Genomic DNA, 15,898 nt, shown 5'->3' with positions numbered 1-15,898 from the left:
GGAGTTTACTGCCACACCCGTTGGTAACCCTTTAGGGTTTTGCTGTTGCCCTTAGCAACAGCATTTCGGGTTCTCTACGTATTAAATCACTACATCTTGCTTCTTTCCATCTGAGCATTCCTAATATTAGGGAGACACCCAGTTTCTTAGCCTTTGGGCTTCTCTGTTCACTTTGTGTTTATTTTGTTACCCTATCACCTTCTGTGTATGTAATGTCATATTCCCCAGTCTGTCTGTGAGTTCATTTGTTTTGCATCCCTCACCGTTCAGACACCAGTACATTCCTGCTGGCACTGGTGTGCATAACATATTCAGCAGCCAAATACTCCTGTTGAAATTTTGTGGGAATATGGAGCATACCCCTCAAAATACTTTGCAACAGGTGGTCGATCAGGTGCAGGTCCTGACTCGACAATTTAATGATTTGTCCATTAAAATGCACACCTCGCAGGCCGCTGGCGGAGCTCCCGCAGCAGCAGTACCTTCAGGGGTTCAGGAGCCGAAAGTAAATCTCCCGGATCGTTTTTCTGGAGATCGCTCGCAGTTCTTTTGTTTCAAGGAGAGCTGCAAGCTATATTTCCAGCTTAGGCCTCAGTCTTCTGGGTCGGAGATTCAGCGGGTGGGCATAGTGATTTCCCTGCTACAAGGAGACCCACAGGTCTGGGCATATGGGTTGCAGCCTGACTGTCCGTCGCTTAAAAGTGTTGATGCTTTTTTTACGGCACTGGGCATGTTGTATGATGACCCTGTCAAGACGGCCTCAGCCGAGGCTCAGATTTCGATCCTTAAGCAAGGGCGAAGGCCAGTTGAGGTTTATTGTACGGAGTTTCGGAGGTTGGCCCATGATACCCAGTGGAATGACCCAGCCCTGAGACACCAGTACCGAAGAGGTCTTTCTAACCAGTTAAAAGACCAACTGGTACAATATCCCTTGCCTGATAGCTTGGATCAGCTCATGCAGTTATCCATTCGGGTGGATAGACGGCTGAGAGAGCGCAGGCTTGAAAGGGAGACCAAGGTTTCCTTCTTTCCCAAGGGAATCTCAGACTCTGAGGAATTTTCCGAGGAGCCTATGCAGATTGGGGCTACCCGCCTCTCCTCGCGTGAGAAGACGCGGAGGAGACAGCAGGGGTTATGTTTGTACTGTGGGAATAAAGGTCATGTGGTAGTATCATGCCCAGAAAAGCCGGAAAACTTCAGGGCCTGAGGGTGATGGGAAATATCCTGTCAGGCCAGAAGTCAGAATTTCCCAAGAAGACTTTTATCATTCCGGTGACCTTGAAGATCCTCGGTCAAACTGTCAAGACTGAGGCCTTTGTGGACAGTGGGGCCGACGGGGTTTTTATGGACCGCCAATTCGCCCTGAAACACTCTGTTCCCTTAGTACCCTTGGCATCGGAAATTGAGATTTGTGGGTTAAACGGGGAACCATTATCCCAGGGTAAAATTACCTCTTGCACAAGCCAGATTTCTTTGTCTATTGGAGCCACACACTCTGAAAAATTGTCCTTTTATGTGACTGTCTGTACTTTTGCCCCATTGGTGTTGGGGTTACCCTGGTTAAGGGCCCACAATCCTCAATTTGACTGGGTCTCTGGGGAGATTCTTAGTTGGGGTACTGATTGTTTCAGGAGTTGCTTGAGCCTTCCAGTCAGGCTTTCGCAGCTAAGTTTGCCAGGATTGCCAGGATGTTATGCAGATTTTGCGGACGTGTTCTCCAAAAGAGTTGCAGAGGTACTACCTCCCCATCGCCCCTATGACTTCCCAAGAGCAGGTTGTACTCCCTGTCACGTCCTGAGACTCAGGCTATGGCAGAGTACATTCAGGAGAACTTGGCTAAGGGATTTATCAGACCTTCACAGTCTCCAGTGGGTTGGGGTTCTTCTTCGTGGGTAAAAAGGACGGTTCATTGCGACCCTGCATCGACTTCAGGGAATTGAACCGTATCACGATTAAAAACTCATACCCACTGCCGCTCATTTCGGTCTTGTTTGACCAGCTTCGTACTGCCACCATTTTTTCTAAGATTGACCTACGCGGTGCGTACAATCTATTTCGAATAAGAGAGGGGGATGAATGGAAGACTGCCTTTAATACCCACTCAGGGCATTATGAATATTTGGTGATGCCTTTTGGGCTCTGTAATGCCCCAGCAGTCTTCCAGGACTTCATGAACGATGTGCTCAGAGAATATTTGGATAGATTCTTAGTTGTATACTTAGATGACATCCTAATCTTCTCCCATTCCCTGGAGGAACATCGGAAGCATGTACGCTTAGTCCTCCAGAAACTCAGAGACCACCGGCTTGGGGCGAAGCTGGAGAAGTGCGAATTTGAAGTTCAGCAAATCGCATTTCTAGGATATATTATCTCCCCAGAAGGTTTCCAAATGGAGGGTTCCAAGGTACAGGCAGTCCTGGATTGGGTGCAGCCCACTAGTTTGAAGGCGCTTCAGCGTTTTCTGGGCTTTGCAAATTTTTATCGATGATTTATCGCTGGATTTTCGTCTATAGTGGCGCCCTTGGTGGCACTCACTAAGAAAGGGGCGGATGTTGCTCACTGGTCTTGTGAGGCCAAAGCGGCTTTTGCCCGTCTCAAAAGGGAATTTGTCTCGGCCAAGGTGCTGCGACACCCAGATCCAGAGCGTCCTTTTGTGGTGGAGGTGGATGCCTCTGAGATGGGTATTGGGGCAGTGCTCTCTCAGATGGGGGTGTCCGATAATCGCCTTCATCCCTGTGCTTACTTTTCCCGTAAATTTTCGCCTGCCGAGATGAATTATGACGTGGGTAACCGGGAATTGTTGGCTATTAAGGATGCACTCGAGGAGTGGAGACACTGGCTTGAGGGGGCTAAGTTTGTGGTCTCAATTCTCACCGACCATAAGAATTTGGCATATTTAGAGTCAGCGAAGCGCCTCAATGCCAGGCAGGCACGATGGGCTTTGTTTTTTGCTCGCTTTAATTTTTTGCTAACATATCGCCCTGGGTCAAAAAACATCAAGGCTGATGCGCTCTCGCGGAGTTTTGCTCCAATCCAGGAGACCACCGAGGAGCCATTGCCCATTGTGTCCCCATCATGTATTAAAGTGGGCATTACCCAGGACCTCTTGTCATTAGTCCTTAGAGCACAGGAGCAGGCTCCTCCAGACCTTCCGGTAGGTCTTTTGTTTGTGCCTCCTAGGTTAAGACAGCGAGTGTTCCTGGAATTCCATGCCAAGAAGTCGGCAGGTCACCCGGGTATTGCCAGAACTCGGGAGTTGCTATCTAGGGTGGTGTGGTGGCCCTCGGTGGCTAGGGATGTGGATCAGTGGGTTCGGGCATGTGACATCTGTGCCTGAAATAAGACTCCTAGAGGGGTTCCTGTTGGCCCATTACATCCACTCTCTATTCCATCTAAGCCATGGACCCACATTTCAATGGATTTTGTGGTGGACTTGCCCAAATCCTCGGGGATGACAGCCATCTGGGTTGTCGTTGACAGGTTTTCGAAGATGGCGCACTTCGTTCCATTGGTTGGGCTGCCATCGGCCAGACGCCTGTCTGAATTATTTATGCTGCATGTTGTGCGCCTCCACGGGTTGCCACTTGATGTGGTCTCTGACCGCGGATCCCAGTTTGTGGCCAAATTCTGGAGGGCATTTTGTTCCGATCTCCAGATTTCTGTCAGCTTGTCGTCAGGCTACCATCCGCAGTCTAATGGGCAGACTGAAAGGGTGAACCAGTCCTTGGAGCAGTTCCTCAGGTGTTATGTCTCCAAGTGTCAGACTGACTGGGTTGCTCATCTGTCCATGGCGGAGTTTGCCTATAACAACGTGGCTCACTCTGCTACAGGGATCTCTCCCTTCCTTTGTGTGTATGGGCATCATCCTAAGGCCAATTCTTTTGACCCCCTGGACTCCACGCCTGGTGGTTCCTCTGTGGTTTCGGTCCTTAGAGGTATTTGGAGGAAAGTGAAGAAAGCCCTTGTGTCTGTGTCATTAGTGACCAAAAGGGTTTTTGATAAGCGGAAAAGACCCTGCAGCTTCAAATTAGGGGACTTCGTCTGGTTGTCTACCAAGAATTTGAAGTTGAGACAGCCATCTCATAAGTTAGGCCCCCGGTTCATCGGTCCTTATAAGATCACTAGGGTTATCAATCCGGTGGCATTTCAGTTAGATCTACCCCGTTCTTTGGGTATCAATAAAACATTTCATTGTTCCCTTTTAAAACGGGCGATTAGTAATCCTTCTTCCAGTGGAAGACCTTCCCCTCTTCTGATACGTGGCCAGAGGGAGTTTGTTGTTGAAAGGATTCTTGACTCCAAGATGGTTCGGGGTCGGCTGTCATTTTTGGTGCACTGGAAGGGGTATGGCCCGGAGGAGCGGTCGTGGGTGCGCAGTTGTGATCTTCATGCCCCCAGACTGTTACGCTCTTTCTTCTCGCAGTTCCCAGATAAACCCGGTGGTAGGGGTTCTTTGACCTCTCGTCAGAGGGGGGGGGTACTGTTAGGGTCTCCTGCTCTGTGCTGCCATGTCGTCATGGCAACCGGGAGACAAGTGCTAGCGGAGTAACCTGAGCGTAGCTGATACTCCGGTTCAGGTCTTTTGCTGTGCAGTGGTTACAGGCTCTGTGCACGGCAGGGGATCCGGTGCTGGTTTTTGTGCTCACAGTCTGTGAGGTCTGAGTGGGGCGTGGACAGCACCTGCTATATAAACCCTCTTCTCAGGTTAGGCAGATGCTGCTGAATCTTTGTTGGTTAGTCAGTTCCTGAAAGCTAGCTAGTACTGTGTAAACTTTGTATTTGTTTGTTGCTTACTGCAAATAGGCCTTGGGATTTGGTATTACACTCGGCCAATCCAGACCTAGCAGTAAGACTGGAGTCAGTCGTTTAACCTGCTGGGGTTCTATTGCTACTCTGTGAACCTAGCAAGTTTGCGGCTGTATTCTCAGACTTGCCTGCCAAAATCCTTTCTCACTGTGCAAGGTGTTCAGGTGTCAGTTTAGTCGCAGTAAGCTGAACCAGTGCACTGCAAGTGAGGACTAGGATTGTGGAGACTCTCCTTGTGTCTATTATTCCATCTCTGACCAAGGAGTTTACTGCCACACCCGTTGGTAACCCTTTAGGGTTTTGCTGTTGCCCTTAGCAACAGCATTTCGGGTTCTCTACGTATTAAATCACTACATCTTGCTTCTTTCCATCTGAGCATTCCTAATATTAGGGAGACACCCAGTTTCTTAGCCTTTGGGCTTCTCTGTTCACTTTGTGTTTATTTTGTTACCCTATCACCTTCTGTGTATGTAATGTCATATTCCCCAGTCTGTCTGTGAGTTCATTTGTTTTGCATCCCTCACCATTCAGACACCAGTACATTCCTGCTGGTACTGGTGTGCATAACACAATGGGAGTCAAAGAATGAAGTCTGTGAATCCACTGAAGCTCTCTTTGAAGTAACAGTCTGTCACGATCGCCGCCCCGCTGGAGTGGTGGGATCTGGTCGATGATGCAACGTTCGAGTTGATTATTCGTGTGCCCAGCTTCTTTGAAGTGTCTTACTACGGGCAAATTGGTGAAGTCCCCCGTGGTGTCTGTAGTCATAAGGCATTTCTTAATGGAGGACCGGTGCTGGCTTAGCCTTTCCTTGAGCATTCTGCTGGTCTTGCCAACGTACAGACGATTACAGGGACATCTGAAAACATAAACAATAAACCGGCTGTTGCAGTCCAGACTGTACTTAATCGAGTACTCCTTCTAGTCAAACGGATTGGTAAAGCGATTGCCCAGTAGTAGAAATGTACAATTGGAGCATCCCGTGCATCTATAGACCCCAGGTTTCCTCGTCAGCCAATTGGAAGCTGTGTTAGTTTTTTTCTGAGTGAAGTCCGTTTTCACTAGAAGGTCCTTCAAATTCGGTCCCCGTCTGTAGGCAAATCTGGGAACCATAGAAAGTTCTTTGTTGAGAACTGGATCGCTTGCAATAAAATGCCAATGTTCACGAATTTTGTTGCGGATGAAGCCAGAGGCTGTGGTGAACATACTACTAAAGTTTAATCTGTCCTGATCGTGATCAGCAGGACGATTCTTTTTAAGTAATGCATCTTCTCTCTTGATTTGTCCGATCCTCGAAAGGGCATCTGTAATCTCCTTTTTGGGGTAGCCTCTGTCAAGGAATCGCTGACACATAGACTCCAAGGCAGCCGGAATGGCTGTTGGGTCTGACGTGATGCGGATCACCCGTAGAAGTTGTGAGAAAGGTAAACCCCTTTTCAAGGGTGCAGGATGGAAGCTAGAGTGTAGTAGCAAAGTGTTTCTGTCTGATTCCTTACTGTAAATATACGTCAACAGCCTATTGTCCTTCTTTTTGATGGAAACGTCCAAGAAGTTGATATGTGTTTTGCTGAAAGACAGACTGAATCGGATGGTGCCTGGAAGTAAATTCAATTCTCCAATGAATGCCAGAAGGTTCTCTTCGTGTGCCTTGCCAGATGAAAAAAAGGTCATCAATGTGGCGTACATAAAATGACAAAAATTGGCCAAAAAGAGGATTACCAGTAATATGCACCTTCTCATAGGCCGCCATGAAGATATTGGTGTAGGAGGGCGCCATATTTGAACCCATGGCGGTCCCCTGTTTTTGTAAATAAAAACAGTTTCCAAAGAGGAAATAGTTCTTATTAAGAATGATATCCATGAGCAACAACAAAAAGGACACGGGTGGACCAAAATAGGCATCATTGTCAGTCAAGAGTTCTCTGCAAGCTTCAATCCCTTGTAGGTGTGGGATATTGGCATATAGACTTGAGACATCAAGTGTCACCAAAAACGTTTCTTCAGTGATGTTGCATACTGCTTCTAGCCTCCTCAAAAAATCGGATGTATCCTCGATGAAACTGTCTGTTCGCTTGACTAATGGCTGTAGGTAGAAATCAACTAGTTGAGATAGAGGCTGACATAAGGACCCCCTAGCTGAAATGATAGGATGTCCCGGAGGTTGAGAAAGAGATTTATGAATTTTCGGGAGTGTGTACATAAAGGGTATCCTGGGATATGCAGTGGTCAAAAAATCAGCAGTGGTCTTGTTGATGTACCCATTGTTGAGTCCCATCAAAATGATAGAGTCTATCTCACTTTTGTAGAACCTGGTGGGGTCAAATCCAAGTTTGAGGTAGCATGTAGTGTCTGCCAGTTGATTGTTGGCTTCCATGATATAATAGTCATAGTCTAGCAGTACAATGCCTCCCCCCTTGTCGGCAGATCTAATGACCAATTGGGTATCATTGCGTAAAGTCTCAATGGCCTTCCTTTCCCCCATGGTAATGTTGTGATGGGATAGCCTTTGTTGGGAAATAAACTGTACGGTGTCCCTTTTGAGAACCCTCATGAACGTTTGTATAGAGGGATTGACAGAAGGAGGATCAAATGAACTGGGTTTTTTCAAAGGACACAAATCTATCGTTGGTGATGTGGAGACAGGTTTGGTGTTGTTGCCTGAAAAAAAGTCTCTGAATCGCAGCTGTCTGCCAAGCTTATACAAATCCACTTGCCACTTGAATTCGTCCTGGATCGCGGTGGGGATGAATGAAAGACCTTTGCTGAGAATAGATGATTCGTCTGGTGTGAGGGGATGTTTAGAAAGATTAAACACCACGGTTTCTAGTTGAATTTTTGTTGCCGCCTTTTTTCTTTTTCTCCCACCTCGACGGGTGGGTATAAGGGGTTTTTTGGAGGTCGTCTGCTCCTGGCGGATCTGGAAAGATATGCAGTGTTCTGACCAGACGTAGTCGGAACGTCAGAATCACTGTCTGAGGTGTGCGACTGACTGTCAATGTCCGTGAAAGGTTGTTGCGGTCTGCGTCCACGCTGCTGTGGTTGCCTAAATCTTCTTTGGTCATTGCGAGAGTACCAGGGATACACTCTATTTTCTTTATAGTCCAATTTAACCTGTTTGTATTTGTTTTTCTTAAATTTAAGCAAATCCTCCTTAAATTTCTTTATATCTCTGTTAAGATTGGATAAAAGATCACAATCAGGAGTTTGGATGGCCCTGTAAAGATCGGACGTTTCCAGTTCCAAAATCTCTTTTTTGATACAGTCCAAATCTGTGCCGGCTTGTTCTATCACTAAAAGCATGAAATTCAAAGAGCATTTGTTAAGTATGTTACACCATTTTGTGCAAAAATCGTTATTGTGTCTGCCCAACGTAGGTTGATTGTGTAGCCTAAACCCCCTAGGTATATATTGTTCCTTGTAATATTGTGAGAGGGTGAGGCCATGTAGATGTAACTCAATTTCTCTCTTTTTCAACCTGAGCAAATCACTGGGGAATTCCTCTGGACTATCTTTATGAAAAGCCAGAGAATCAGTATCGTCAAATAAAATTCTTGCTGCATCCGCAGGATCGAATTGTAAAACAAATATCAGTTCCTTATTTAAAGACATTGAATTGGCAGCAGGTTCCTTACAGAGGCTGGTGGTGCTGAACAGTTTGGTCGCCTCTAAGCTGCTGTAATGTACATAGCAAAATGCAAAACACAAAAAAACAACAAAAGGGTTCAAAAAACATATAAAAATGAGAAAAAAAAGGGGGAAAAGAGTACATATAAACTCCAGACGGCAGGTGCAAGTCTGGTTGAAATCCAATACAGAAAAAGGCAGGGACAGCACTGAAAGCCACAGACAAAATGTTTAAGGGAGGTGCAAGGCAGCAAAATGATATAAAGGCACTCACTTGATCCAATAAAGGAAAAAGCAGAACAAGCCAGCACTCACGGTTTTGATGAAAAGAAAAACGAAGGTTTATTCCATGTTGACACAATGAGCGTACATACAGGCACAGCCCACAGCCCGACAGCTGTTTCGACCGACTTAGGTCATCCTCAGGGGCTACAAGAGCTGAGTAATGCACAGGGATATAAACAAAAAACGGCGCCAAAATCAAAGACAGTAATCCACCAATGACGGAAGAGAGGGGCAAGTTCCATGTACGGCTCCCCCGCATCTCCCGGTCTGTTGCATGGTAACCAAGGTACACAAAGCCGGCGCGCTCCCTGGCAACAGCTCGAGTGCGCTGTTCGCAGCACAGGGGAGCCAGGCCAGCACCACTGACGCTCACTGGGGGGACGGGAGAGGGATGACAAAAGTGCATAATACAAGGGTGCATATCAAAACAAAATGGGAAGGGTCTGGACGGAACATAACAATGAAGTAAAAGAAATAAACAATGCTGAATATGAAAACGCAAGGGACCGCTGTCAATTCACATTTAAGGGGTAACAAAAACCATTAGAGAAAGCCGCTGAGCCCAGAATCCTGGGGACACATAACGATGATATAATAAAGTTATCAATCACAGGCTGGAACAATACCAGCCGGAATATTAAATGCAGGTTAAGAGATGGATAATGGGTGAAGGTGTATAATACCCAGCGGCAACGACTGGATGGCAAGAAGACAGCGAACCCACAGAAAGACCCTTACGAAGTGCAATAAGTGCAAGGCTGCAGAGGAATACACACGGGGCAAAGATGGAGCAGGATGTGGTCTCCGGTGTATTGAGAAGAGTGAAGGAAGGGATAGAATGGCATACAGGGCAAGCCGGTGAAAACTAGACCCGCCCAGATGCCATGTATAATGTGTGTAGATAAAAACAAAGTGGTGGGATAAGGAAGAAAGGGAGACACTATAGCATGCATCAAAAGTGGGGGGAAAAAAGAGAGAAAAACTCATGAAGAAAGGCCTCTGCGTGATCCTCGACCGCGTATAACCAGGTGATGTAGTTACAGCACCCAGTATTCCCAGGCCGTCTCCAAGCCTGGCACTGTCTGGGCCCAACACTGCTTAGTTTCCAAGATCGGACGGAATTGGACGTCATCCAGTGTGGTATGGCTGTAGAAATCACTGAAATGTCCGAGCGGTCCTGACATGGAATAGGCCTGTTCCTATTGGAGACAAAAGAATGAAATAAGGAAAGTATAGAATAGCGAGACTCAAAATTGCCCCAGCCAAACCCAACATGAAGTGTGTAAGTGACTGGGCACACAGTTATAATCCAATGCTTGAATAAACAAACAAAAGCAAAAGACTGGACACACGGCGGTGTCTAGACGGGCACAGAGTGGTCACACAATGCCTGAATAAACAAACACATGAATAAAAGGACTGGAGACACGGCGGTGTCTAATGAAATGAAACCAAAAAAATCATTCAATGAGTTGCTTCACAAAAAGCAACCTAAAAGAAACTCCTCATTGAGGCCAATGGGAGTCAAAGAATGAAGTCTGTGAATCCACTGAAGCTCTCTTTGAAGTAACAGTCTGTCACGATCGCCGCCCCGCTGGAGTGGTGGGATCTGGTCGATGATGCAACATTTGAGTTGATTAATCGTGTGCCCGGCCTCTTTGAAGTGTCTTGCTACGGGCAAATTGGTGAAGTCCCCCGTGGTGTCTGTAGTCATAAGGCATTTCTTAATGGAGGACCGGTGCTGGCTTAGCCTTTCCTTGAGCATTCTGCTGGTCTTGCCAATGTACAGACGGTTACAGGGACATCTGAGAACATAAACAATAAACCGGCTGTTGCAGTCCAGACTGTACTTAATCGAGTACTCCTTCTTGTCAAACGGATTGGTAAAGCGATTGCCCAGTAGTAGAAATGTACAATTGGAGCATCCCGTGCATCTATAGACCCCAGGTTTCCTCGTCAGCCAATTGGAAGCTGTGTTAGTTTTTTCTGCGTGAAGTCCGTTTTCACTAGAAGGTGCTTCAAATTCGGTCCCCGTCTGTAGGCAAATCTGGGAACCATAGAAAGTTCTTTGTTAAGAACTGGATCACTTGCAATAAAATGCCAATGTTCACGAATTTTGTTGCGGATGAAGCCAGAGGCTGTGGTGAACATACTACTAAAGTTTAATCTGTCCTGATCGTGATCAGCAGAATGATTCTTTTTAAGTAATGCATCTTCTTTCTTGATTTGTCCGATCCTTGAAAGGGCATCTGTAATCTCCTTTTTGGGGTAGCCTCTGTCAAGGAATCGCTGACACATAGACTCCAAGGCAGCCGGAATGGCTGTTGGGTCTGACGTGATGCGGATCACCCGTAGAAGTTGTGAGAAAGGTAATCCCCTTTTCAAGGGTGCAGGATGGAAGCTAGAGTGTAGTAGCAAAGTGTTTCTGTCTGATTCCTTACTGTAAATATATGTCAACAGCCTATTGTCCTTCTTTTTGATGGAAACGTCCAAGAAGTTGATATGTGTTTTGCTGAAAGAGAGACTGAATCGGATGGTGCCTGGAAGTGAATTCAATTCTCCAATGAATGCCAGAAGGTTCTCTTCGCTGCCTTGCCAGATGAAAAAAAGGTCATCAATGTAGCGTACATAAAATGACAAAAATTGGCCAAAAAGAGGATTACCAGTAATATGCACCTTCTCATAGGCCGCCATGAAGATATTGGCGTAGGAGGGCGCCATATTTGAACCCATGGTGGTCCCCTGTTTTTGTAAATAAAACAGTTTCCAAAGAGGAAATAGTTCTCATTAAGAATGATATCCATGAGCAACAACAAAAAGGACACGGGTGGACCAAAATAGGCATCATTGTCAGTCAAGAGTTCAATCCCTTGTAGGTGTGGGATATTGGTATATAGACTTGAGACATCAAGCGTCACCAATAACGTTTCTTCAGTGATGTTGCATACTGCTTCTAGCCTCCTCAAAAAATCGGATGTATCCTCGATGAAACTGTCTGTTCGCTTGACTAATGGCTGTAGGTAGAAATCAACTAGTTGAGATAGAGGCTGACATAAGGACCCCCTAGCTGAAATGATAGGACGTTCCGGAGGTTGAGAGATTTATGAATTTTCGGGAGTGTGTACATAAAGGGTATCCTGGGATATGCAGTGGTCAAAAAATCAGCAGTGGTCTTGTTGATGTACCCATTGTTGAGTCCCATCAAAATTATAGAGTCTATCTCATTTTTGTAGAACCTGGTGGGGTCAAATCCAAGTTTGAGGTAGCACGTAGTGTCTGCCAGTTGATTGTTGGCTTCCATGATATAATAGTCATAGTCTAGCAGAACAATGCCTCCCCCCTTGTCGGCAGCTCTAATGACCAATTGGGTATCATTGCGTAAAATCTCAATGGCCTTCCTTTCCCCCATGGTGATGTTGTGATGGGATAGCCTTTGTTGGGAAATAAACGGTACGGTGTCCCTTTTGAGAACCCTCATGAACGTTTGTATAGAGGGATTGACAGAAGGAGGATCAAATTAACTGGGTTTTTTCAAAGGACACAAATCTATCGTTGGTGATGTGGAGACAGGTTTGGTGTTGTTGCCTGAAAAAAGGTCTCTGAGTCGCAGCTGTCTGCCAAGCTTATACAAATTCCCTTGCCACTTGAATTCGTCCTGGGTCACGGTGGGGATGAAGGAAAGACCTTTGCTGAGAATAGATGATTCGTCTGGTGTGAGGGGATGTTTAGAAAGATTAAACACCACGGTTTCTAGTTGAATTTTTGTTGCCGCCATTTTTCTTTTTCTCCCACCTCGAAGGGTGGGTATAAGGGGTTTTTTGGAGGTCGACTGCTCCTGGCGGATCTGGAAAGATATGCAGTGTTCTGATCAGACGTAGTCGGAACGTCAGAATCACTGGCTGAGGTGTGCGACTGACTGTCAATGTCCGTGAAAGGTTGTTGCGGTCTGCGTCCACGCTGCTGTGGTTGCCTAAATCTTCTTTGGTCACTGCGAGAGTACCAGGGATACACTCTATTTTCTTTATAGTCCAATTTAACCTGTTTGTATTTGTTTTTCTTAAATTTAAGCAAATCCTCCTTAAATTTCTTTATATCTCTGTTAAGATTGGATAAAAGATCACAATCAGGAGTTTGGATGGCCCTGTAAAGATCGGACGTTTCCAGTTCCAAAATCTCTTTTTTGATACAGTCCAAATCTGTGCCGGCTTATTCTATCACTAAAAGCATCAAATCGAAAGAGCATTTGTTAAGTATGTTACACCATACAGCCGGTTTATTGTTTATGTTCTCAGATGTCCCTGTAATCGTCTGTACGTTGGCAAGACCAGCAGAATGCTCAAGGAAAGGCTAAGCCAGCACCGGTCCTCCATTAAGAAATGCCTTATGACTACAGACACCACGGGGGACTTCACCAATTTGCCCGTAGCAAGACACTTCAAAGAGGCCGGGCACACGATTAATCAACTCAAATGTTGCATCATCGACCAGATCCCACCACTCCAGCGGGGCGGCGATCGTTACAGACTGTTACTTCAAAGAGAGCTTCAGTGGATTCACAGACTTCATTCTTTGACTCCCATTGGCCTCAATGAGGAGTTTTGTTTAGGTTGCTTTTTGTGAAGCAACTCATTGAATTACTTTTTTGGTTTCATTTCATTAGACACCGCCGTGTGTCCAGTCCTTTTATTCATGTGTTTGTTTATTCAGGCATTGTGTGACCACTCTGTGCCCGTCTAGACACCGCCGTGTGTCCAGTCTTTTGCTTTTGTTTGTTTATTCAAGCATTGGATTATCACTGTGTGCCCAGTCACTTACACACTTCATGTTGGGTTTGGCTGGGGCAATTTTGAGTCTCGCTATTCTATACTTTCCTTATTTCATTCTTTTGTCTCCAATAGGAACAGGCCTATTCCATGTCAGGACCGCTCGGACATTTCAGTGATTTCTACAGCCATACCACACTGGATGACGTCCAATTCCGTCCGATCTTGGAAACTAAGCAGTGTTGGGCCCAGACAGTACCAGGCTTGGAGACGGCCTGGGAATACTGGGTGCTGTAACTACATCACCTGGTTATACGCGGTCGAGGATCACGCAGAGGCCTTTCTTCATGAGTTTTTCTCTCTTTTTTCCCCACTTTTGATGCAAGATCCATTGTCTCCCTTTCTTCCTTATCCCACCACTTTGTTTTTATCTACACACATTATACATGGCATCTGGGCGGGTCTGGTTTTCACCGGCTTGCCCTGTATGCCAAATCTGTCCCTTGCTTCACTCTTCTCAATACACCGGAGACCACATCCTGCTCCATCTTTGCCCCGTGTGTATTCCTCTGCATCCTTGCACTTATTGCACTTCGTAAGGGTTTTTGTTACCCCTTAAATGTGAATTGACAGCGGTCCCTTGCGTTTTCATATTCAGCATTGTTTATTTCTTTTACTTCATTGTTATGTTCCGTCCAGACCCTTCCCATTTTGTTTTGATATGCACCCTTGTATTACGCACTTTTGTCATCCCTCTCCCGTCCCCCCAGTGAGCGTCAGTGGTGCTGGCCCGGCTCCCCTGTGCTGCGAACAGCGCACTCGAGCTGTTGCCAGGGAGCGCGCCGGCTTTGTGTACCTTGGTTACAATGCGACGGACCGGGAGATGCGGGGGAGCCGTACACGGAACTTGCTCCCGCCCCTCTCTTCCGTCATTGGTGGATTACTGTCTTTGATTTTGGCGCCATTTTTTGTTTATATTCCTGTGCATTACTCAGCTCTTGTAGCCCCTGAGGATGACCTAAGTCGGTCGAAACAGCTGTCGGGCTGTGGGCTGTGCCTGTATGTACGCTCATTGTGTCAACATGGAATAAACCTTTGGTTTTCTTTTCATCAAAACCATGAGTGCTGGCTTGTTCTGCTTTTTCCTTTATTGGATCAAGTGAGTGCCTTTATATCATTTTGCTGCCTTGCACCTCCCTTAAACTTTTTGTCTGTGGCTTTGAGTGCTGTCCCTGCCTTTTTCTGTATTGGATTTCAACCAGACTTGCACCTGCCGTGTGGAGTTTATATGTACTCTTTTTCCCATTTTTTCCCCCATTTTTATATGTTCTTTGAACCCTTTTGTTGTTTTTTTGTTTTTTGCATTGAGCTATGTACATTACAGCAGCTTAGAGGCGACCGTACTGTTCAGCACCACCGGCCTCTGTAAGGAACCTGCTGCCAATTCAATTTCTTTAAATAAGGAACTGATATTTGTTTTACAATTCGATCCTGCGGATGCAGCAAGAATTTTATTTGACGATGCTGATTCTCTGGCTTTTCATAAAGATAGTCCAGAGGAATTCACCAGTGATTTGCTCAGGTTGAAAAAGAGAGAAATTGAGTTACATCTACATGGCCTCACCCTCTCACAATATTACAAGGAACAATAAATACCTAGGGGGTTTAGGCTACACAATCAACCTACGTTGGGCAGACACAATAACGATTTTTGCATGAAATGGTGTAACATACTTAACAAATGCTCTTTCGATTTGATGCTTTTAGTGATAGAACAAGCCGGCACAGATTTGGACTGTATCAAAAAAGAGATTTTGGAACTGGAAACGTCCGATCTTTACAGGGCCATCCAAACTCCTGATTGTGATCTTTTATCCAATCTTAACAGAGATATAGAGAAATTTAAGGAGGATTTGCTTAAATTTAAGAAAAACAAATACAAACAGGTTAAATTGGACTATAAAGAAAATAGAGTGTATCCCTGGTACTCTCGCAGTGAGCAAAGAAGATTTAGGCAACCACAGCAGCGTGGACGCAGACCGCAACAACCTTTCACGGACATTGACAGTCAGACAGCACACCTCAGACAGTGATTCTGACGTTCCGACTACGTCTGGTCAGAACACTGCATATATTTCCAGATCCGCCAGGAGCAGACGACCTCCAAAAAACCCCTTATACCCACCCGTTGAGGTGGGAGAAAAAGAAAAAAGGCGGCAACAAAAATTCAACTAGAACCTGTCAAAGTTGAAAAATATTCCAGTACACACATCATGTACAAACCACACACACATGCCCGCTGCGCATGCACTTGTTCCGCCATGCGTGCACATATTCACAAATTGCGTGTGGTCGCACCCACGGTCCTGCGTGGTTTGAGCGTGGTGTGAGTAATTACAGTGGAGTTTGTACTCTCATGG

General features: G+C 45.9%; 1 long non-coding RNA gene and 2 pseudogenes across 1 annotated transcript in view; 1 reads left to right on the top strand and 2 right to left on the bottom strand.

The window, feature by feature from the left end:
• The window catches only part of LOC134970154 (uncharacterized), a 177,029-nt gene that overhangs the window by 96,945 nt on the left and 64,186 nt on the right, over positions 1–15,898 (bottom strand). The window lies entirely within an intron of this gene.
• Positions 9,750–9,869, bottom strand: LOC134971479 (5S ribosomal RNA; annotated as a pseudogene).
• On the top strand, positions 13,659–13,778 carry LOC134971304 (5S ribosomal RNA; annotated as a pseudogene).

The sequence above is a fragment of the Pseudophryne corroboree genome, chromosome 11 (genome assembly GCF_028390025.1).
Source record: "Pseudophryne corroboree isolate aPseCor3 chromosome 11, aPseCor3.hap2, whole genome shotgun sequence".
NCBI lineage: Eukaryota > Metazoa > Chordata > Amphibia > Anura > Myobatrachidae > Pseudophryne > Pseudophryne corroboree.
Note: the sequence above shows the minus strand (reverse complement) of the source record. Positions and strands in the feature narration are given on the sequence as shown.